We start from the raw sequence: 22,506 nt of genomic DNA on the forward strand, positions 1-22,506 counted from the left end.
GTTCTCTTTCATCGGGGCTCGTATAGACACTATCCAAGGCAAGGTGTTTCTCCCTCCTGACAGAGTGCTTATCCCTTCAACATTGCATCTCTTACATCCTTCAAGCCAAACTTCCCCCAGCAGATTCAGTTCTTTGGGAGTAGGGGTCTATGGCAGCCACGATCACTGTCATCCCAATGGCACGCCTTCATATGAGAATTTGAGTATTTGCTAGACCTTCCTTTATCACATCCGGTTCAATTGTCTCGGGTTTGCAAGGATTCTCTTCTTTGATGGCTTCACTCCCTGGACCTCCTTTGGGGATGTCCATTTTTTCTTCCCTCCCCTGCAATTAGTGACCACGGGTGCCTCCTGCTCGGGTGGGGGGGGGCCACTGCAAGATAGGGATGGTCCAAGGCACGTGGTCTTCCCTGGAGACCCATCTGCATATCGGTGTTTTAGAGATAAGGGCAGTGCTTTTGGTGTTGCAAGCTCTACATGCCTATCTTCCTTAGGAGGCTATTGCCATCCAGACCGACAATATGTCGGTAGTCTGGTACATCAACAAACAAGGGGGGACCAGATTTTATCCCCTTTCTCGCAAAACCCTCAGATTGTTGGAGTGAGTGATCTCCGGCTGTTTTCTGGTGGTAATGCACATTCCGGGGAGGTCCAAAATGCTGGCGGACAGGCTCAGCAGATCTATTCTGATGCCCTCCGAATGGTATCTGTGAATTCTTCAGTAGCAAAGCAGATCTTTCTAAAGTGGGGTTAGCCTTGCTGCAATCTTTGCCTTGCCTTCCAGCGGGAAGTGCAGCGAGTATTTTGCTCTGAACCCCCACCCAGAGGAGCCCCCCAGAGACCCTCTAGTTCATGCTTGGCCCTCCGGTCTACTTTATGCTTGCCCTCCACTGCCTCTGTTATCTAGGTTCATTCAGAAAGCTCTCCAGCTGGGGAGCTCAGAGATCCTCATTGCCCCTTTGACAAGTTTGGTTCCCCTCTCTTTGGTCTCATGCAGTGTGTGCACCTTGGACACTAGATCCAGAGCTGGAGGTGATTACTCATCCCTCAGGGGTTCTTCATCCAGACTTGATTACTCATCCCTCAGGGGTTCCACATCCAGACTTGGCCTGAAGCTCATGGCTTGGTTGCTCCAGTTCCCCTGATAATTAGGATTCTCGGGCTGTCATCTCCCGTTAAGAAGATTTTGGTAGTGGCTCACAAATTTTTTGCCGGGAAGGTTTACTCAAGTAAATTGAAGCGCTTTTCAATCTGGGCTACTTAGGATGACCTGGATCCTTTCACTGCATCAGTTCCGGCCATTTTGGAGTTTTTGGAGGATATTTTTAACCATGGCTCTAGCTTCTGTACAGTTAAGGTACAATTGGTGGAGATTTCTAATTTTCACATAGGCGAGAATTCGGCTTCTTTGGCTTTGTCCAAGCTTTGTAAAGCCTTTTTGAAAGGTACCTTCCTCTTTAGGCCTCCAGTCAAGGACCCAATGCTCCATTAGCTTCTCACGTTGGTGCTGCAGGCCCTGATTTCTCCCTCCATCGAAGCAGCGACTACAGTTGTGTTGCAGTTTGTCTTGGAAGACGGCCTCTCTGGTTTTGATTACTTCAGCCAAGAGGGTTTCTGAGATTCAAGCCTCATCTGTCAAGCCCCTTTATATGGTATTTCATAAAGATGGGATATCTCTGTGGCCTAATTAATCATTTATCCCAAAAGTTGCATCATAGTCCAATATTAACCATGTCATCAGTTTGCCAGTTTTCTTTCCAAATTTCCAGAATAAAGAAGAGTACAAATTGCACTTACTTGATGTTCACAGGCAGCTGCATTTCTGTTTGTATAGAACAAAATCCTTTTGCAAGTCTGATCAACTTTTTGTTTCCTTTTCTAAACCCTTCTTGGGAAAGTCTGTCTCTAAAGTTACTATCGCTTGATAGATTTCTGAATGCATTTTGTTGGCCTGTCGAGCCAAAGGGTCATCTCCACCAGTGCATGTCCGGGCGCATTCCACCAGGTCTCTTGTAACCTCTGCAGCTTTTTGGTCCAAGGTTTCTTTAGTCGATATCTGCTAGGCAGATACCTGGGTGTCATCGCACACTTTTATCTCCCATTATAAATTGGACCGTCTTTCCAGAGGCAGGGCATCCTTTGGCTCAGCCATGCTCCAGAACATCCTTCCATGATGATCTCCCAGGGTTTATTGGTAGCTGGAGACTGTCCCACAGGTTGAAGACCAAATAAAAACAACTTCAGATAAAAATTTATGTACTTATCATAACATTCCATCTGAGTTGTTGCTTTTCATTTGTCTTCAACTGTTCCCCCCCCCCCCCTTCCTCCTGCCTTGTGTGGGCTGTGTTGTGGATCGGATGGAAAAATCATAGCCCTTCTATTCTGGCTAGTCTTTTTCTTGATAAGTTTGTGGGTAATACCAGGTTTATAGGCATATGATCTAGGTTCGGGTGCTGCTGTTCTGCAACAAACTCAATCTAAAGGGAGGAGGGAGACTTGCATTATGGATAGGGGAGGAGCTTGGAGCTTGGATGCAGTGCTGGAGCACGCGGCTGAGTCGGATCCAGGTTCCACAGGTTGAAAACAAATGAAAAGCAAAAACTCAGATGGAATGTTATGGTAAGTACATAACTTTTTTTTCAGATCTTCTGATCAATTGTTCATTTCATTTGAAGGTAAGAAGAAAAGACAATCTGTGTCAAAATGTTTATTTAAAGGCTATTACCTTTAGTTATACTCACCACAATTAAACTATTCCAGTCAGGATTAAGGCCCACTGTACAAGTGCCATGGTTTTATCTTTGGCTTTTTGGAAAGGACTAGATTCTAGAAGCTGCAACTTGGTCCTCTGTACACTAGGTTTGATTTTTTCTTTAGGTCTAGATCAGGCTTTGCTAGGACCATTCTGCAGGGCTCTTGGACTCTTCTCCTTCTACTTCCCAAATGGTGTAAGCTAGGGTACTCTACCCATACCGCTAAGGTTACTGCAGCAGTGGTCAATATGAAGAACATAGTGCAGTTGTGTAAGTAAATTTTCCATAGCAGTAGATGTTCAAATGATCATTGCTGTAATAGGCCCTCCCTTCATCTACCCCCCACCCTTTGATGCTTGTTTATGCCAGGGTGTGGACATTTTTTTGTTATTTTTAGTGTTGTCCTTTCTGTGGGCAGCCTCCCTGTCGACATGAAAGCTCTGATCTCTGATGGGCTTGGCATCCACACTTGTTTTTTCAGTCAGTTCAGCTAGAGCTGGCTAATTGTTTGGGCACATGGAATGTGCCTTGATGCTTTCGAAGCTGACCGGGTATTGTATTCTGTGCAGGATATAACCCATTTTGCTAAGGCTACTGCAGCCATGATCATTCGAATATATAGTGTTATGGTAAGTTTACTTAGAAGTGTATTTTTTAATTTAGTATTTTGCATTACTTTATTCTGTTTTTTTTTAAACTGTCTCTTTCAGTTTTGGTGGATAGTTAAGTGGCCTTGGATATTTTGGGACTACATTTGTGTCTGTGTTTTGTGTGTACAGTTTGTGAACTTTTAATTTAGTTTTTAACAAGTAGAAAAATGTGGAGGGTTTAGGGGGATTTAATTAAGTTTAATATTACATTATGGCTGTAAGTAAACTTGTGATAATATGCTTTACATTTAGCTGTAGCCATTGCCTTGGCATAGAGGACTAAAGTTCTAACTGTGGCCCAGGTGACTCTGGTTTGATTAAATGTGGTGGCAGGGATGGATGTATGTGGCTATCTGGGGGGGGCACTCACTGAAGGGAAGAGCTGCCCATAGATGGGAGTAGCCTTGGACAGAATAGACGAGCAGATGTGGGGACAAGGATAGGCCATTAGGTAAACAAAATCCCCCCTTGCCAAAGCAGTCATCAGCATGCCCCCCCCCCAGAGGAGGTGCCATTATGATCATGCCTGCCCCAGTCCGGAGTCAGAGAAAGTCTGTGGGTGGAAGGAGGAGCTGGTAGTCTGTGGGCACTAGGATGGCCAGAAAGTATAAAGCAAAAAAGGGGAGGGAGAAAAAAAAAAGATTAGCTGTAGAAAAACTATCCTCATAATGTATTACATGCTTCTTTTTCATTATTTTATTTTTCTGTGGTCTAAGATAAATATGTGCAGCTCTGGTGTGTAATAAATGAGATATGTTATACTGCAGGTTTAGAGAATACGGTTGAATTGGCTTCTGTAATCCCTTAGTACAATATATTTGTAATTTATTACACAGTAAAAGCTCTGCATATTCCATTTATCCATTTCCCTATTTTTTGAGGTTTGAATTATTGCTCTAGTCAGTTTCTGTGGGCTGACTTAACTGAGTAAGTTAAGCTGTCTGTTGAATAGAACTTTCTGTAGTTGCCTCAAGTTTTTATGAATTGTCTTTAGTATAGTTCTGTACTTCTGAGCTTAATTTTAATTGCTTGTTATGTATTTTAGCAGGGGAATGAAGGTTTTTTCAAGTTTTATCATTTCCTTAGTTAATGGATGTGCCTTTTATTTAATTTAATCTTAGTTCAAATACTTAGAATTGGGTCCAGTGTGCTAGTAATGCCATTTTATGATTGTCTAGCTGCTGTCAGAGTTTGTTTGTTATTCTTCAGTAAACTAAATTCATTATTAATTTTATTAGAGATTGCTTTAGATGGGTATTGTTGTTTGGGTGGGGGACTCTGGGTATGGTCATATGTGTTTCTGTGAGTGTGTGTGTGTATGCAGTGTGTTCTTTTTTATTTTATGTTGAAGTGAATGGAAATACCATCCGTGTTTCATTTAATTCCTTTTTTAAATTAAATTTCTTTTAAACTAAGGGTAGGTTTAGATTTTTGGGTTTGAGGGTTGTGTACAAAGTGCGCTTGGGCTTGTGGGTATGTTTTGTATATGCAATGTGTAAACTTTATTTTTTTTAGTAAGTAGTAATATTGTTGTGGGATTATTGCATAGATGCACCATGGTTGTAGATAAATGCTTGATGTGCCCAGGCTTAGATAAACATTTAATGATGCTTAGAGTTTAAGTCAGTAAAAAAATAAGTAGTTGCACAGTGCAGAGAGGTACGTGGTTTTGTGGGGTCTACCATTTGGTTACATTTTATACATGTATAATGCATATTTACATGCATACAGATATTTTTATATGGATATACTTTGATATACAGGGATCAGTAAAAACATTGATCCCAAATGAATGAAACTTAAAAGAATGCAAAAAACACAACTCACTTATTTTACAGAGGGGCAAGGCCCACTGCAGTCCCCAGCCCCTACTATTTTTATATACCAACTCCAAGAATGTACAATAGCAGAGAAAGGGCAGATTTCCCCACTTCCTGCTGTTCCATAACCTTGCACAAAGTAATGCCAGTAGAAGCATTCAAATAATCATTTGATCGTTTCTCTTGGCATTTAACATGTTTGATATAACTAATGTTTGACTATATGGAATCCTTCCATCTGTATATGTATGTATCCACACCATTAATTATTGAACTGTTACAGGACAGTGTAAATGCTGTCAGTTTCCTAGGATTTACAGCAATGTTTTTGTGTTTATAAATGGAGGCATTTTTAACTTCTTTCTGAGTTTAATCTGGTGAAGAAATTATTCTTCTCAAAATGACATACGAGTTTCAATTGTGTTTATTTTGGGGTGGTTATTTGCTAGTAGATTTCAAACTGCAGGCTGGGAGGTCATCAGTACTCTAGATTCACATCAGAACTTTTGTGTGTTTTAAAATTAGGCATTTGTAACTTCATTTAATGTTACTAGGTAACCAAGAGCCAGTTAGGAATTTTTACCATGCCAGACGCTAGTACTTTTTTGTTGCCCGATGTTGGTCCTGTCCTGGTACAGATTTTTTATCTCCGTAACCATGGTAGAGAGGGGATCTAGGCAACCTTGGACTGTGGCATCCTAATAGCACCATAGCCACTTTTCACCTCAGCCTACTCTTTTCTTCCCCATATAGAATTTGTATTTTTATCCCTGTAGTTCGTATGTGCTTGCTGTTGCAGGTAATCTTCCTGCACCACCCTGTAGTGTGGCTGTACCTGGGCTACCCTGTACTGCTCGTGCCCTGACTTCCTTGGGAACTCTAATCAGTCCAGAGCACCACTCCCTCCCCGAAGTGGAGAAAAGGCAAAATGCCACTCATGTCATTCTTCCTGTCAGCCCTTTGGTATCTAGTCTGTTAAATTAACTTGTGTCTGTCAATGAAGGGGATGTTTAAAAGGGAAGAACTGTGATGTATGAATTGTCTGTCTTCAAACCACTGGAGTTAGGCAGTCCTGTAAGAGGGAAGCCTAGGTTTTAATAAACTTTGACAAGCAGTATGCCCCCAGAAAGATCATAAAATTGACAGTATCCATATATACAAAATCTAAAGGCAACTCATCTTAAAAACAAAAGACATTTGTGTAGTGCGTGTTAAACCTTGCTTTACACATCTGAATCTGCTTTGCTGAGAGTCTTCCTACTGTGAATGAGTTACCTGCATGTTGAAGAAAGAGTGTTCCAAACTTACAACCATTAATTACAGAAAGTAGGCATTTTAGTTTAAATTGTATTGTACTAAGAAACTTGGAACTTCGCATTCTTATACCTGAAAAAGTTAATCTGTCCATGTCTAATATTACGTCTTGTAGAAACAAGTTTGTATTGAAAAGTGACCACGCAATGAACCTGGGATGCAGCTCACAGCAGACACAAAAAATAGTGACCGCAACCTTCACTTTAATGTAAATGAGTTATTAAAAACAAGGTTAAGCACTTTCATTCCATCAGTACTTTCCTTGGAACTTCATCAGAACAGATAACATTTGAAAATCACCATCATTAAATACATTTAAAATGTTTAACACATGATAGAACGTTCCAATAAAAACTGTTGATTAGTTACATCTTAAAGTAATACACCTGATGCATTTCCTTTTACAAGCAATTCATTATGCATTTCAATATTTTAATTTTAAAACTGGGTGTATTGAACATGAATCATTAAGCTGTGGGAAGCTCATGGCATTTAATTTTAACTGCCACCTCAGCTCATTTTTTTTCTAAGTGTTCATTAATAATATACCGTCTGGCATCCTTTTTTACCTGCTCAGTTACTGTAAACCTGAACTTATGTGAATTAAAAACCTGTAAATGTCTGTATAATGCATTAGTCGTTCTGCCTTTAATATCCAAGTTGTGATCATAAACTCTTATTTTTCTTAGCATTTTCCCCACGTAAAAGGCTGAACATGAATCACAACTTGCAAAATAACCACTTGATGTTATGTAGTTCAATCACGCCTACATTCTTACCCGTGGGTTCGGAGCCGAATATCGGCTCCGACTCGGCCAAACTTTTCTAGCTTGAAGTCTTCTATTGGCTGGGCTAAGCAGGTATCCCATGCTGCACTGCTCCATTTCCCCAGATCTCGTTTGCCGCTCGTGTAGCTCGGACGTGGTCTCGCTCTTGGCTGTGGCTAAGTACCTTTTTCTTATTATTCTTGAGAGTATTTGTTGCAAACAAAAAGCTATTTTAATAGCTATTTCTATTTGGTGTTTTGGAATATTGTCTGTAGTGTGATTGTCTTTGTGGTGTCCCACTAGCTGTTCCAACGGGCTAGGCCCGTTTCAGTTAGAGGACCTAGTCTGTCCCCTTTCTTGTCCCTGTTTTGTCTTTTGGAATCTAAAACCGTTTAAGTTAGAGGTTTTAGTGTCTGTCTTTGTTTTGTTGGCTAGTTGGCCTAAAACCGTTTTAGTTAGAGGTTTTTAGCCCTAGTCATCTTAGAGTGTGTCCTGAGGATTGTGTGTGCTGTTGTTGTGGAAAGTTTTTGTTCCCGTGCTTTTTGGTACTTTGTGTGACTGTGGTGGTTTCTTTCGGTCAGGCATTGACTTGCTTGTCGTATTGTTTTTTTGCAACTATTCTTTGGGATGTCTAAAGATTCCTAGGAGCACAAACCTTTGGGTTTTAAAAAGTGCTCTAAGTGTGGCTACGAGATGTCCATCACCGATGGACATTCAGTATGTGTTTATTGTCTGGGGGCAATCCACCTGCAGGAGTCCTGCAGCTTCTGCCATGATTTTAGTCCCAGGGTGCTCCAAGAAAGAATGAATAAGTTAATTCTTAAGGGACTCTTGAAACCCTCATTTGAAGAGACCATGGATTCGACTTCTAGTTCTAAATCAAAGTCCACCAAATCAAAAAAGAGATCTCCGGCTCCTTCAGTCTCCTCGGAGCCATCGGAGAAAGTGATGAAGCTAGCCTCGACCTCCTCTGCTCCACTGTCCTCGGGGCCGCAGGAAGTGTCAGAGTTGATGGAACCGGCATCTGCTCCAGTTATATTGGAACCTCTTCGGAGCCGATCTCCCAGTACTAGACCAGTGTCACCTGAGAGGAGATCCAGAACTCCATCCCTGTCCTCCAAATCCTCCAGGACACTTTCAGATGTGGATGTCGATAGGGTTGTGCAGAGGCTCCTTCAGTCACCGGTTTTGGCTAAATTGTTCTCTGCTCCATCCCAGTTGGCTCCGGAGCCGGTCCCGATACCTTCTTCGATTGTTCCTCCTCCGAGCACATCTCCTGTCTTCAGAGTCGGAATGCTTCCCTCTATGTGATGTTCCTAGGTTGACTCCGATGGACCCTTCCGGGCTTATTGGTGCCTACATCAGCTCCAACCCCATCGGCGCCCATCCATGGGGTTCGGGACTCTGGATTCTTCAGTCGGGCCCGAGGGGGACACCTCAGGACATTTTTCAGTTCCTAGTCTCCCACTCGGTGCCTCGGCTCGTGGAACCCAGACTACTGTCATGGTCTCGGAGGCTGGCCAGTCCTTGGACTCTGGGGGGGGGGGCAGTCTTTGAAGCCATGCGGAGTGCGCTGGCCAGATCTTCAGCTACATCATGCGGGTCGGTCATTCTGTCCCCTACCACTCCGGTGAGAGCCTCTGATCACCTATCTATAGACAGTGGAGCCCCAAGGCCTAGGGATACCCCCACAAGTGGCCCCCAAGTTTCTGAGGGCCCCTCAGAGTTTTTGCCTGAGGAGCCCCCTAGAAAGAAAACGTGCAAGAGGAAGCACATAGACTCCCAGGATGAGTCTCTTATCTCAGATACTGACTTCGAGGAATCTGAGGGGTCCCCCAAGTCATCCTCTGACTATGTTTCTTTGTCCAACATCCTGGAGATATTGCAACAAAGAGGTGACTGGCCGTCCAAAGCCCCCTCCGAGGAGGGGTCTGTCTTCCTTAAGGCCTTTGGCGCTCAGCCCTCTGCCTCCTGGGTGTCCCCAGGCTTCGACGAGCTCTTGGATTTAATCTTGTCTGAGGGTGTGGGAGAACCCTGATTCTGTGGAACCCATACCCAGGAGACCCAATAAATGTCTTTCTGCTCCCCCGGTAAGGAGTTTCTGTCCAAAGGAGTCCCTGTGGATGCTATGGTGGTGACTGCGGCCACTCAGACGGAAGTAGCAGAGACTTCTTCCTCCGTCCATCCTCCTAGTAACAAGGAGTCTAGGACCATGGACCGGTACGGGAAGCATACCCTCTCATTAGCAACCTTTATCTTATGGTCACTGAACTACCCGTCTCATTTTACTCGGCTCCAGAGAGATCTCCTCAAGGAATTAGGAGATACTCTTGCAGGTAACGTACCTGAGGCGGTGGCCCAGACGGTTAACGCCCAGGTGTCTACCCTAAATTCCGTCGTTAACTCCTCAATGCGGCTCATTTCATATGCAGCTGAGGAAGCGAGTAGGGCAGCAAGCTCAGGAGTCGCCCTTAGAAGGCAAGCATGGCTGCGCCTTTGTCATTTCGCTGAGGCCTTCAAGTCTTCTTTCACTGACGCCCCCTTTGATGGTTCTTCCTTGTTCAGAACCAAAGTGGAAGACACCCTCACCAGGTGCGAGCAGGAGGGAAAGACCCTGTCTGCTGTAGGGGTCCATTTTTCCCTTCCCTCTAGGCCTTACCCCAAGGCCCAGTGGGGTGGGAAGATGTGGTTCAAAAAATCACAGAGGTTTTTCCCTGGTGCACAAGGTGAGTCCCCCTCCAGAGGCAGAGGAGGGGGAGGTTATTTAGGGAGACGCCACCCTAGAGGCAGAGGGGGCCCCCGCAATTCCTTTCATGGCTCTCCCTACCCGACTGTGCGTTTCCAGAGCCAGTCGGGGTCGAATATCGTTATACACGGAAGCTTGGCAGAGCATCACCCAGGACCGATGGGTATTATAAATAATTTCCGGAGTTTATGTCATCCCCTTTTCATCAGACCCCCCTCTAGTCAGAAAAATCCCGGATGTTTCACCCAGTCAGAGGTTTCAAAGCTGCTAGGAAAGGGAGCCACCCAGCATGTCCCCTCAGACCAGATCGGATTAGGGACTTACTCAAGATTCTTTTTGGTGCCGAAAAGAACAGGGGACCTGAGACCCATATTAGATCTCAGCCAGCTGAACAACTATGTACAAAAGTCCAAGTTCCGTATGGTCACACTACAATCGATTCTCCCATTGTTGGGAGATGAAGTATGGATGTGCTCCATCGACTTAAAGGATGCTTACTACCATGTCAAAATGGACAAAGCATCCAGGAATCACCTACACATCCGGCTGGGAACCAGTCATTTCCAGTTTTGAGTCCTTTGGTCTCACCACAGACCCCAGGGTGTTCACCAAGTGTATGGCGTTGGTGACAGCTCACTTGAGACGTCTAGGATTCCAAGTGTTTCTGTACCTGGATAACTGGCTCCTTACTGCCCCCATCAGGCATCTACTAATCCAAACCAGGGACGCTACCATCACTGTCAGCAGTTGGGTATAACACTGAATTGGGAAAAATCTGCCCTGTTGCCCTCACAGCGTGTCATTTTTATAGGTGTAGAGTTAGACACCGTTCAAATGCGAGCCTTTCTACCGCAGGAAAGAATCAGAGTCTTACAGCAACAGGTACACGCCCTGCTTCCCCTGAGGAAAGCGAAGGCAAGATTGGTTCTTCAACTCCTGGGGACTATGGCAGCAACAGTTATGTTGGTCCCTCTAGTGAGATTGCACATGAGGCTCCTTCCATGGCTCCTCTTTGCTCAGTGGTCTCACCAAAAACTTCCTCTTTCCCACCCCATTTTGCTCCCGGACAGATGCAAACTGGATCTCAGTTGGTGGCTTTCCACCAGCTATCTAGACAGGGGAAAACCTTTCGTTCCACCTACACCGGTTGCCACAGTGACCATGGACGCCTCCCAGATGGGGTGGGGGTGGCATTATCTCGGCAGGACAGTCCAAGGCATGTGGCAAGATCACGAGATACATCTGCATATCAGTGTTCTAGAGATGAGGGCGGTGCTACTTGCATTGCAGGCACTTCAGAGCTTTCTACCTCTAGGGACTATTGCAATACACTCGGACAACATGTCAGTGGTGTGGTATCTGAACAAGCAGGGGGTAACCAGATCATACCCCCTGTGCAGAGAGGCCATGCGAGTGTGGCAGTGGGCAGTATCTTCCCAACGGTTTCTGATTGCAACACACATTCCGGGGAGGTCCAACGTGATAGCAGACAGGCTAAGCAGAGCTATTCTGATACCTTACGAGTGGTCCCTGAATCGTCTAGAACGAATCTTCGGCAGATGGGGTCAGCCTTGCTGCGACCTTTTTTGCCAGCCCCCTCAACACCAAATGCAACCGCTACTTCACGCTGATTCCCCCCACAGGGGGAGTCACCCAGGAACGCTCTAGTTCACGATTGGCCCTCCGGTCTGCTTTATGCTTTCCCTCCGTTTCCCTTGCTATCAAAAGTGATTCAGAAAGCACTATCCTTGGGAAGCAGAATGATTCTGATTGCTCCACACTGGCCTCAAGTCTGATTCCCCTTTCTTCACCCCTACATTGTGGACACACCTTGGATTCTGGACCCTCAACCAGATTTACTGACACACATGTTGGGACGGTTCCACCCCTCTCTACGGACCCTCCAGTTGACAGCCTGACTACTCCACTTCCATTGTTAGTTAGGCTTCATCACTTCTCACCTGAGGTAGTTCATATTTTATCTTCCTCTCATAAGCCCTCTACTAGGAAGATTTATTCTAGCAAATGGAAGAGGTTTTCTATTTGGGCTCATACCCAAGGAATTGACCCTTGCACAGCCCCAATTGCTTCAGTCTTGGAGTTTTTGTCTATACTTTTCCGTCAGGGCTCAGTGTCCGCTACCATTAAAGTTCAGTTGGCAGTGATTTCTAACTTTCATGTTGCTAATGAGCCTAGTCTGATGGCTCACAGACTCTGTAAGGCTTTCCTGAAGAGCACTTTTTTACTCCGTCCTCCGGTCTCAGAACCTATCATGCCCTGGGATCTCAATTTTGTACTGCAAGCCCTTACTTCACCACCCTTTGAGCCTGCAGCTACCTGCGACTTAAAATTCTTGACCTGGAAAACTGCCTTTTTAATAGCCATCACTTCAGCCAGGCGAGTTTCAGAAATTCAAGCTCTTTCTATCAAAGCTCCATACTTGATCTTTCATAAGGACAGGGTTTCTCTTAGATCAAACCCTTCCTTTCTTCCTAAAGTGGTGTCCATATCTAATCTTAATCAATCTATTGAGTTGCCAGTGTTTTTTCCCCATTTTTCAAACAAGGCAGAATTTAAATTTCATCAGTTGGATGTACACAGACAGTTGCATTTCGGTCTGCACCAAACTAAAGAACTCTGAAAATCTGATCAACTATTTGTCTCCTTTTCGGAAAACAAAATTGGGTCCCCTGTCTCCAGAATCACCCTATCCAGATGGATTTCTAGTTGCATCTCTTTTTGCTTATTCCACAGGAGGTAAAGACCTACCGTTTCCGGTCAAGGCTCATTCATATCTACATCTACAGCCTATTAAGCCAGATTGTCTATGGATGATATTTGTGCAGCAGCTACTTGGGCTTCTCACACATTTGTTACTCATTACAAGTTAGACGTGGTATCTAGGGAGGAAGGTCTTCCTTTGGTGCCACAGTACTCAGGAGTATCTTCCTATGAGCCTCCCAGGATGTAGGTGCTAGGGACGCTGTCCCACGGGTAAGAATGTAGGCGAGATTGGACTACATAACATCAAGAACTTATGTACTCACCATAACGTTCGATGTATGTAGTCCATCTCGTCTCACATTTTTACGTACCCTCCCACCTTCCCCCTTTCTGGAGGATCTGGAGGTTAGGTGTGATTTACAGAGTTCCCTTCACTTTAGCTTATTCTTCTTTACCTGGATGTTATGCATTGGGTATGAATGAGTGTTCGCAGCAAACTAGATCTGGGGATATGGAGCAGTGCAGCATGGGATACCTGCTTAGCCCAGCCAATAGAAGACTTCGAGCTAGAAAAGTTTGGCCGAGTTGGAGCCGATATTCGGCTCCGAACCTACGGGTAATAATGTGAGGCGAGATGGACTACATACATAGAATATTATGGTGAAGTACATAACTTCTTGTTTTGTATCGCAGTTGAAAAGATCCAAAATAAAATTTTTCACCCCTCTTATTTTAAAATTGTCTGTCTTAAGTATATTCGGACATTGGGGGCATCTTCCACATTTTAAACATTCCTGGTTTTAAACTTGTTTTTGTTTCATTACCATTTTGCTCCAACAAATTCTTGAATTATCTATCCCTTTTACAGTACATTGACTTCCTCCCACTCTAACATAGAGCTGTCAGATTAAAAAAAAAATCCCAATTATTTCTCAAAACTTTTTCTATCATTCTACTGTCTAAAGTAAAGGTAGTAATGAAAGTTCTTCTATTTTCAAATACCCTCTGTTTAAAGGGTATTACTTGTCCCTCATTTTCTTCCAATGCACTTGAATTTAATATTGGGGCACAACACCCATTCCTTCTTTTCTTGACTACCTCATCCTTAATTTCACTTAAATATTCTGCAGGGGTAGCCTCTTGTGAGGATCATATTTAACTACCTTATCACATTCATTGTAGAATATCTCTATCTGAAACTATCCTGGCTAGTCGTACTAATTGCCTTTTTAGAACCACCTTTTTCTGGTGTTTCCAGTGCCAACTAGTAAAATGGAGGCAAGTGTTTGAAAAGGTGGGTTTCTAATGAATATCGGAACCAATACACACCTATTGTTCTTAGTTCCACATCCAAGAATACAGTTTATTCCATATTAAAGTCCACCGTGTTATGTATGTACAAGATAAATTCATCTAATTTTTCCTCAGAATCGTGCCATAATTTAAATATATTGCCCAAGAATTGAGTGTAAAATGACTTAACTCTCTTGAAATGAACTATTAAATATGTTTTCTCAATATGCCTTAATTAATTTTGCAAAACTCTGGGCACATGCTGCTCCCATGCCACTCCAGTGACGTGTTTCAAGTGTTGCCCCTCAAATAGGATGAAATTATTTTTTAAAAATAGTTCCATGAGAATAACTGCAGCTTTAACCCTGTCTGTGTGTAAAACTGACATCAAATAGAATTTCTTCCAACCAGGACAACCTAAGATGCTGAGGTATTACTGAATATAAGGTCTTGACATCTATGGTGACAAAAATGGCATTATCTGTATTCCTTATTTCATTTTTTGTACTAAGAAAATACCACAAATCTGTACATAAATGGTCAATGCTACTCAAACAGCACTTTAAAATATAATCCACAAATTGAGATATGTAAAACATGTTTGATCTTGTGGCATCCACTTTTTGGATTCAAAGGTGGATCCAGTAAGCATCTGTGGATTTTTTTATATTGAAAAATACTTGGCCTATAGCTTATCTTTAAATTGATGTTAGCAGTATTCCACATCCCTTAATCTGCTTTTATTCTTTATTACTAATTTGCTCTGTATATTGGTGTACATATTTTTATCTTGCATTGATATACCTCAGAATAATGATCAGTTGCAAGGGCTTTTTTATTCCACTGCTTTGTGTAACATTCCTAAAGAAGTGTGCCTATGATGAATACTCAATGTACTTTAAATGAAAGACTTCATAGTGAGGTTGCAGCAAAAGAACACTTCGATTTACTATGCAACAAGAGAGATGTAACTGTATTACAGATCAAATTATTAGGAAGACAATTTTGTCACTGGCTAACACTGATGTGTTATTAAATAATTGATCCCTTGTTTTCTGTGTCAGGGACAGCCATTCATTGTTGGGATCGCTATTGCTGCTGTTTATTACAAATGTGATTTAGTTAATGTAGGCATTTATGTCCATCTGTTCAGACTCTCCGACTTTACATGTTTCCAGAGTGGGGGTTGGTCTCCTTCCTCCCCTGATGATATCTGTAGGTCAACAGGTAGAAAAGGGGAGGGCAGCCCATACTGTCATTAGTTCTTTTTATTGTGTCATTGCATTTAGTATTCAGCCTGTTGATTTCATCCAGGTGACCACCAGAGCAGTAAGTAAACTTCTAGAATTTTTTTCTTACATTATTTATAGTTTGTTGATGGTTTGGGCTTAAGCTGTTTTTGAATGTGATATATTGAAAGGTCCTCAGAAAAGATCACCAACAAATGTGGTTATGGTTGAGAGATTCCGTGTAAGGATTTTTATCTTCATTACCTTTTATGTCTAAGAAAAGCTCACCCTATTTCTTCTCACAACCAGTACATTTTGCTTAAAAAGGAAAGCTCATTCTGTAGCACCAGAAAACTGTTAGCCTTTATGGAGTAACAGAAGCTGCTTGCCTTTAGCTAGAGAGCATTCATTCCTTCCGCATCATCTTTGGGCTGCCCTTCCAGTGACTTTAAAAAGCATAACCTTTATCTCTTCCAAAAGATAGAGAAGCCTTGAAAACTAGAGATCCTGAGACTAACTATCTCACAGGGTCCCAAAGGTGTAAAGGCCTCTACAGCCAAAAATCCTACCCCCTCTGATAGAGATTCCAGGGCGCTGAATAGATGGGGAAAGAAGGTTTATACGTCTGCAACCTTGGCAATTAGGGCCTTAAACTGCCAGTTTCAAATGCTTAAATATCAACAGCATGTTATGGGCGTATTGAAACAGAAAATGATGTTGATTTCTGGTTGTGTGTAAAATAAAGAATTACAGGAATTATTGCATTCAGCAGAACAGGTTGGAAAGCATACTTTGCAATGCGGTTTTGATTCCTTGGAGGCCTCTTGCAGGGCCGCAGTTACTGGATCTGTGATTAGAAGGCATGCCTGGCTCAAGGAGCAAAATCTGCCTGATCATGTTAAAGCTAAATTGTTGGATGCTCCCTTGCAGCATGATACTCTGATGTTAAGTTGTCAATCTCGCCTTCATTCTTGCTGGATGGGTTCGGAGCCTATCCTCGGCTCTGACTCGGCACTTGCTAAGCTCGAGAGCTAATTTTACCAGCTCGAGGCAACCCTATATCCCATGATGCAAGGCGGAGACTACCTAGATCTCTTTTGCCGCTTCGCTAATGAGGTGCCTTTTTTTACCAGCTCCAGGTAAGTTTCTAAATATAAGACTTTAGTCTAACCCCTTTAATTTTTCATAACTATAGTTGTTTTTTTGTTAATCTTAACGCTTACTTTAACCCTATTCCTGTTAGTGTTCCCTTTTTTTCGAGTTTTTTATCCCCTTTCCCTAGCTTAGGCCTTAGGCCTTCCCCTTCCTAAATTTTTCCTGTCAGGGATTGTTTGTGTCTGACTGTGTTGTTATCCCTGTTTAGTTGAAATTTTTGGATTGGGTGTTTTTTGTGTGTGTGTGTTGGTGTTTTGTTTTTGACAACTTGTGTTTCCTCGACACAGCTATGTCGAAGGACACAAAGGTCTCAGGCTTCAAGAAGTGTGACTCGTGCTGTCAGAAGATGTCTCTGGCAGACGGTCACACTTCTTGTGTTTACTGCCTGGGACCTCTGCACCTGCAGGACTCTTGTGCTATCTGTCATGCCTTCAGCCGAAGAGTCCTGCAGGAGCGCAGAAATAAATTGATATTAAGGGGCTTATTAAAGCCTGAGAGCTCCCCGACTAAGTCGGCGCCGGGGAAGCCCTCGAAACCTATCAAGCCTTCGGCTGAAAGTTCCAAGCCGTCGGCTACTGGTTTATCTTCACCAGTGTCGAGATCGGCTCCGGCCGGAGCCGATCCTACCATTATAGCAGTCACAGTATCGGCTCCATCCGGTGCCGATACTGCCCAATCTGGACATTCAGTGTCGGCTACGGCTGGAGCCGACGTATCCTTGGCTCCTTTGGCTCCATCAATCTCTAAAAAGAGATCTCGATCCCCCTCTTTAGAGTCGATACGTTCGGCTCTGAGATCACCCTTGCTCTCGGAGCGGAGCCATCGGAGCTGTTCTTCTCGGTCGTCCAGGCTATCTGATCACGACCTTGAGAGAGTGGTGAGTAGACTATTAAAGTCTCAGGCATTGGCCCAAATGCTCCATAGCCCGTCTCAACAGACGGTAGCTATTTCACCTCCACCAAACATTCCTCCTTCGACTCTCTTACAGAGCTCGGAGCCGGAGCTCCTCGGAACCCTGACCGTTGTAGCTTCGGAGCCGATACCACCCCTTTCGGCTCTGTCGTCCTCTGCTCCGATTTCCTCCTTGAGGCCTTCATTGGAGGGATCCGGGCGTCTGGTCTCTCTCGTCGGCTCCGAGGGGGCGAGTGGCATCAGACCCTTGTCCGACCCCGTTCTCCCTCTCGGGGCTTCGGCGTTGGTGAGCTCAGCCCCGACATCTGCCTCGGAGCCCTCCCTCTCGGTGAGGCCTGGAGTTCCTATCTCTTCGGAGCGAGAACCTTCTGGTCTCTCTGATGGGGGAGCCTTCGAGGTGATGAGGAGTGTACTAGCCCCTGGGCTTAGTCAACGGACAGTTCCATCAGCTCCTCCCACTACAGTGCCTGCTGACGTCTCTTCCCACTCTCTTGCTCCCGGACCCAGAGATCCAACGCCTCTGGTTTCTCCATTGGGAATATCTTCCTCTTCCGAGGCTTCTCCTGATCCGTCAGGTGAACCTCCGTGTAAGAGGACATGTAAGAGGAAACCTCTAGACTCCCCTGAGTCTATTACATCTGATACTGACCTGGATGAGTCGGAGGGATCCCCAAGGTCCTCCTCTGAGGATGTCTCTTTCTCAGACATCCTTGAACTCCTTAAGCAGAGGGGGAACTGGCCCTCCCTTAATCCTTCCACCACCAAGAAGGAACTAGCTGATCCTTCATTACCTGTCCATCCTCCTAACAAGGATTCTAGGACTATGGACAGGTACGGCAAGCAGATTTTTTCTTCAGCGACTTTTGCCATGAGATCGCTGAACTACTTCTGCCACTTCACCCGCTTTCAAAGAGATGTTCTTAAAGAGTTGGGAGAAGTTTTACAGGATCCGTCAGCTGCTGGGTCTCAGGATAAGATTAGCTCACAGCTAGGAATCCTTAACTCCATTGTTAACTCCTCTATGCGGCTCATTTCTTATGCAGCCGATGGAGCGAGTAGGGCCGCAGGCACAGGAGTGGCTTTAAGGCGTCAGTCCTGGATGCGGCTTTGTAATTTTGCAGACCCTTCAAGGCGTCCTTCACAAACTCCCCTTTGATGGTTCGACCTTGTTGGACCTCAAGTGAAAGACACTTTGACTAGATGCGAACAAGATGGCAAGACTCTATCTGCCGTAGAGTCCGTTCTCCACCCCTTCAAGACCTTACCCCAAAGGACAGAAGGGAGGAAAATGTGGTTCCACAAATCTCAAGGAGTCACGCCTGGCACGAAGTCAGTTTACCCCAGAGGCAGAGGGGGTAACAATAATAGACGCCGCCCTAGGGGCAGAGGGGGTCCGCTGAATCAGGGTAGCAGAGAGCCTCTTTCTGACAAACCCTTCCAGCATCCCTGAGATGTTGCCCAATTGTCTACCTTCGGAGGCAGTCGGGGGAAGATTATTGCTGTACCCAATAGCCTGGCTTTCCCTTTCTCAAGACAAATGGGTACAGTCGATTATATCCGAGGGTTACAAAATTCCCTTTATTCAAACCCCAATTCAGCAAAAGGGAACCCTTCCAGACTTTCCACCCGGTCTAAGGGAACTAGCAGTACTAGAAATATTAAAACTGCTAGCAAAAAGAGCCATCCAGCCAGTCCCAGTGGACCAAATAGGATCCGGAATCTACTCAAGGTTCTTTTTAGTTCCAAAAAAGACAGGGGACTGGAGACCAATATTAGATCTGAGCAAACTAAACAAGTTTGTAAAGAAATCAAGATTCCGGACGGTCACGCTTCAGTCCATTCTACCCTTTCTGGGCAAGGACAATTGGATGTGCTCGATAGATCTTCAGGATGCGTACTATCACATAAAAATTCACAGACGCACCAGAAGATTTCTCCGCTTTCAGCTGGGGACCAGTCACTTCCAATTCAGAGCCCTGACCTTTGGACTCACTACAGCCCCCAGAGTGTTCACCAAATGTATGGCAGCGGTTATGGCTCACCTGAGACGTCAAGGATTCCAGGTGTTTCCATATCTAGACGACTGGCTCCTCACTGCCACCACCAGGCATCAACTTCTCCAAGCCAGAGATTACACCATTCACATTTGCAAAGGGCTAGGGATTTCCATAAATTTCGAAAAATCTGCCTTGTCGCCTTGTCAATCTATTACTTTTATAGGTGCAAAATTGGACACCGTACAACTTTCAGCAAAGTTAACAGACCAAAGGATCTTGGACATTCAAAGTCACATCCAGGTGATTCTTCTCAGCAACAAAATTCAGGCCAGATTTGCTCTGAAAGTATTGGGTCTTATGGCGGCCGCCATAACACTTCTTCCCTTTGCCCACTTTTACATGCGTCTTCTACAATGGATGCTATTCACCCAATGGTCTTTTCAACAACTTCCCATGCGTCACAAGATCACAGTAACTCCAACTTGCAAAAGGCATCTGACCTGGTGGATATCGTCCCCTCAAGTCCATCAGGGCAGACCCTTTGTTCCTCCTGCCCTGGTTGCCACGGTTACATCGGACGCCTCCCTGATCGGGTGGGGGGGCATTATCAGGGCAGAGTGGTCCATGGGACTTGGCAACCTTTCGAATACCATCTGCACATAAATGTCCTGGAGATGAGAGCAGTGCTTTTAACGTTGCAAGCCCTCAACGACTCTCTTCCCCTGGGAACTATTGCAGTCCAAACGGACAATATGTCCGTAGTGTGGTATATCAACAAACAGGGCGGAACCAAGTCCTATCCACTGTGTCGAGAGGCTCTCAGACTTTGGCAATGGGCAATCTCTTCTCAGCGGTTTCTGATAGCAACGCATATCCCCGGGAAATCCAACACCATAGCGGACAGATTGAGCAGAGCTATTCTCATGCCTCACGAGTGGTCTCTCAAACAATCAGTGACGGAAGAGATTTTTCAGAAGTGGGGCCTTCCTTGCGACCTTTTCGCTACACCTCAAAACAGCAAATGCCCAGATGACTTCTCTCTCTTCCCCCTTCCAGGCCATCCCCCCAGAGATGCTCTAACCCAAGATTGGCCCCGGGGACTTCTTTATGCCTTTCCCCCCTTTCCGCTGATACCTCAACTAATTCAGAAAGCAACCGCCTTGAGAGCCAAGTTGATTCTCATTGCCCCTTATTGGCCTCGACAGATATGGTTTCCGTTCCTACATCGTTATCTCTTGGTACAGCCATGGCATCTGGACCCGGTTCCAGATCTTCTGACCCACCAGTCGGGGCAGCTGCACCAATCCATACCTTCTCTCAACCTCACTGCTTGGTTGCTCCACTTCCATCCTTAACCAGGCTTCCTATGATTTCTAATCCCGTCCGGGATATCATAGTAGCTTCCCTAAAATCTTCTACCAGAAAGATTTACACTAGTAAATGGCGGCGTTTCTCCTTCTGGGCAAAAGCTAGGAACATAGACCCCTATACTGCTCCGATTCATTCGGTCTTGGACTTCCTAGCTGAGATTTTTCATTCAGGATCCTCTTCCTCCACAGTAAAAGTTCAGCTGGCAGCCATTTCGAATTTTCATATGCGCCTTTTGGACCACAACATTATGTCACATAAACTTTGCAAGGCATTCCTTCGAGGTATCTTTTTACTTAAACCTCCGATTAGAGACCCCCCACCACAGCGGGATCTAAATTTAATTTTAACATCCTTGATTCTTCCCCCTTTTGAACCTGTGGCTGCCTGTTCTTTGAAATTTCTTTCTTGGAAGACACTTTTTCTAGTCGCCATTACTTCTGCCAGGAGAGTATCTGAGCTTCATGCTCTCTGCATTCGTCCTCCCTATTTAATCTTCCACAAAGATCGGGTATCTCTAAGGACTAATCCGTCTTTCTTACCAAAAGTGGCATCGCAGACGAACCTAAATCAATCCATTGATCTTCCAGTGTTTTTCCCGAATTATTCTGATAGAGCGGAACAAAAGTTACATTGTCTTGATGTTCACCGCTAGCTCAGATATTATCTGGACAAAACTAAACTTTTTAGGAAATCTGATCAACTGTTTCTATCCTATGCAGAGAACAGGAAAGGCCTTCCAGTTTCCAAGGTGACTTTATCTAGATGGCTGTCTTCTGTGATTACTTACATTTATCAGCTCAGAGGCAAAGAGTTGATTTCTAAGCCAAAAGCCCATTCTACCAGAGCTCTAGCTACATCAACAGCCTTTCAAACTAGACTTCCAATAGACACTATTTGTGCAGCAGCCACGTGGGCCTCTCCTCATACCTTTGTTTCACATTACAAATTAGACTTGGCCTCCAGAGACAGAGCGAATTTTGGTTCCACCGTTCTCAAGAGTCTGTTCCATTGAGCCACCCAGGATAGAGGTGCTAGGGACGCGGTCCCATCCAGCAAGAATGAAGGCGAGATTGACAACTTAACATTAAGAAGTTATGTACCTACCATAACGTTCCATGTTAGTTGTCTTCTCTCGCCTTCTTTCTTGCGTCCCACCCTCCATCCCCCTAGCCTGGTCAGACCGAGAAGATTATGCCTCTTCTATTAAGAGGTGTTATTCCTTTTCTAGCTATTCATCTTCTAGTGTCACTAGATTAGGTTGATCCTTTCTAGAGGATTATGATGTTTAGTATTGTTACTTTTTCTTCCTCCTCTACAGTTGGAAGAATATATTACTATTTCCTTAGCTACCAAATGTGATTTGGGTAGTCTCCGCCTTGCATCATGGGATATAGGGTTGCCTCGAGCTGGTAAAATTAGCTCTCGAGCTTAGCAAGTGCTGAGTCGGAGCCGAGGATCGGCTCTGAACCCATCCAGCAAGAAAGAAGGCGAGAGAAGACAACTTACATGGAACGTTATGGTAGGTACATAACTTCTTATTTGGTAGTAAGGCAGAAGAGCTTTTAAAGAAAATGGAAGACAAAGCTAAATCTATGCAAACTGTAAAATATTTCTTACAAATGCAGCCACCCAGGTTCAGTAGGCACTGGCCTATTAAAAATTGGTCCTTTCCTGTGTCCAACAGAGCCTCTCAAGGCAAATCCAGGCACTCAAAAGGCTCTAGATTCCAATCACAGGGTTCTTACAGGTCAAAGCAATGGGGTGCTTCCACC

The 22,506-nt window shown here is 44.4% G+C and overlaps 1 protein-coding gene across 1 annotated transcript in view; it reads left to right on the forward strand.

Moving 5' to 3' along the window:
- LMBR1L (limb development membrane protein 1 like) overlaps positions 1-22,506 on the forward strand; it is a 1,236,065-nt gene that overhangs the window by 782,787 nt on the left and 430,772 nt on the right. The gene's annotated exons all lie outside the window — the stretch shown is intronic.

Source organism: Protopterus annectens, chromosome 9.part0 (assembly GCF_019279795.1).
Source record: "Protopterus annectens isolate FY-2018-M chromosome 9.part0, PAN1.0, whole genome shotgun sequence".
NCBI lineage: Eukaryota > Metazoa > Chordata > Ceratodontiformes > Protopteridae > Protopterus > Protopterus annectens.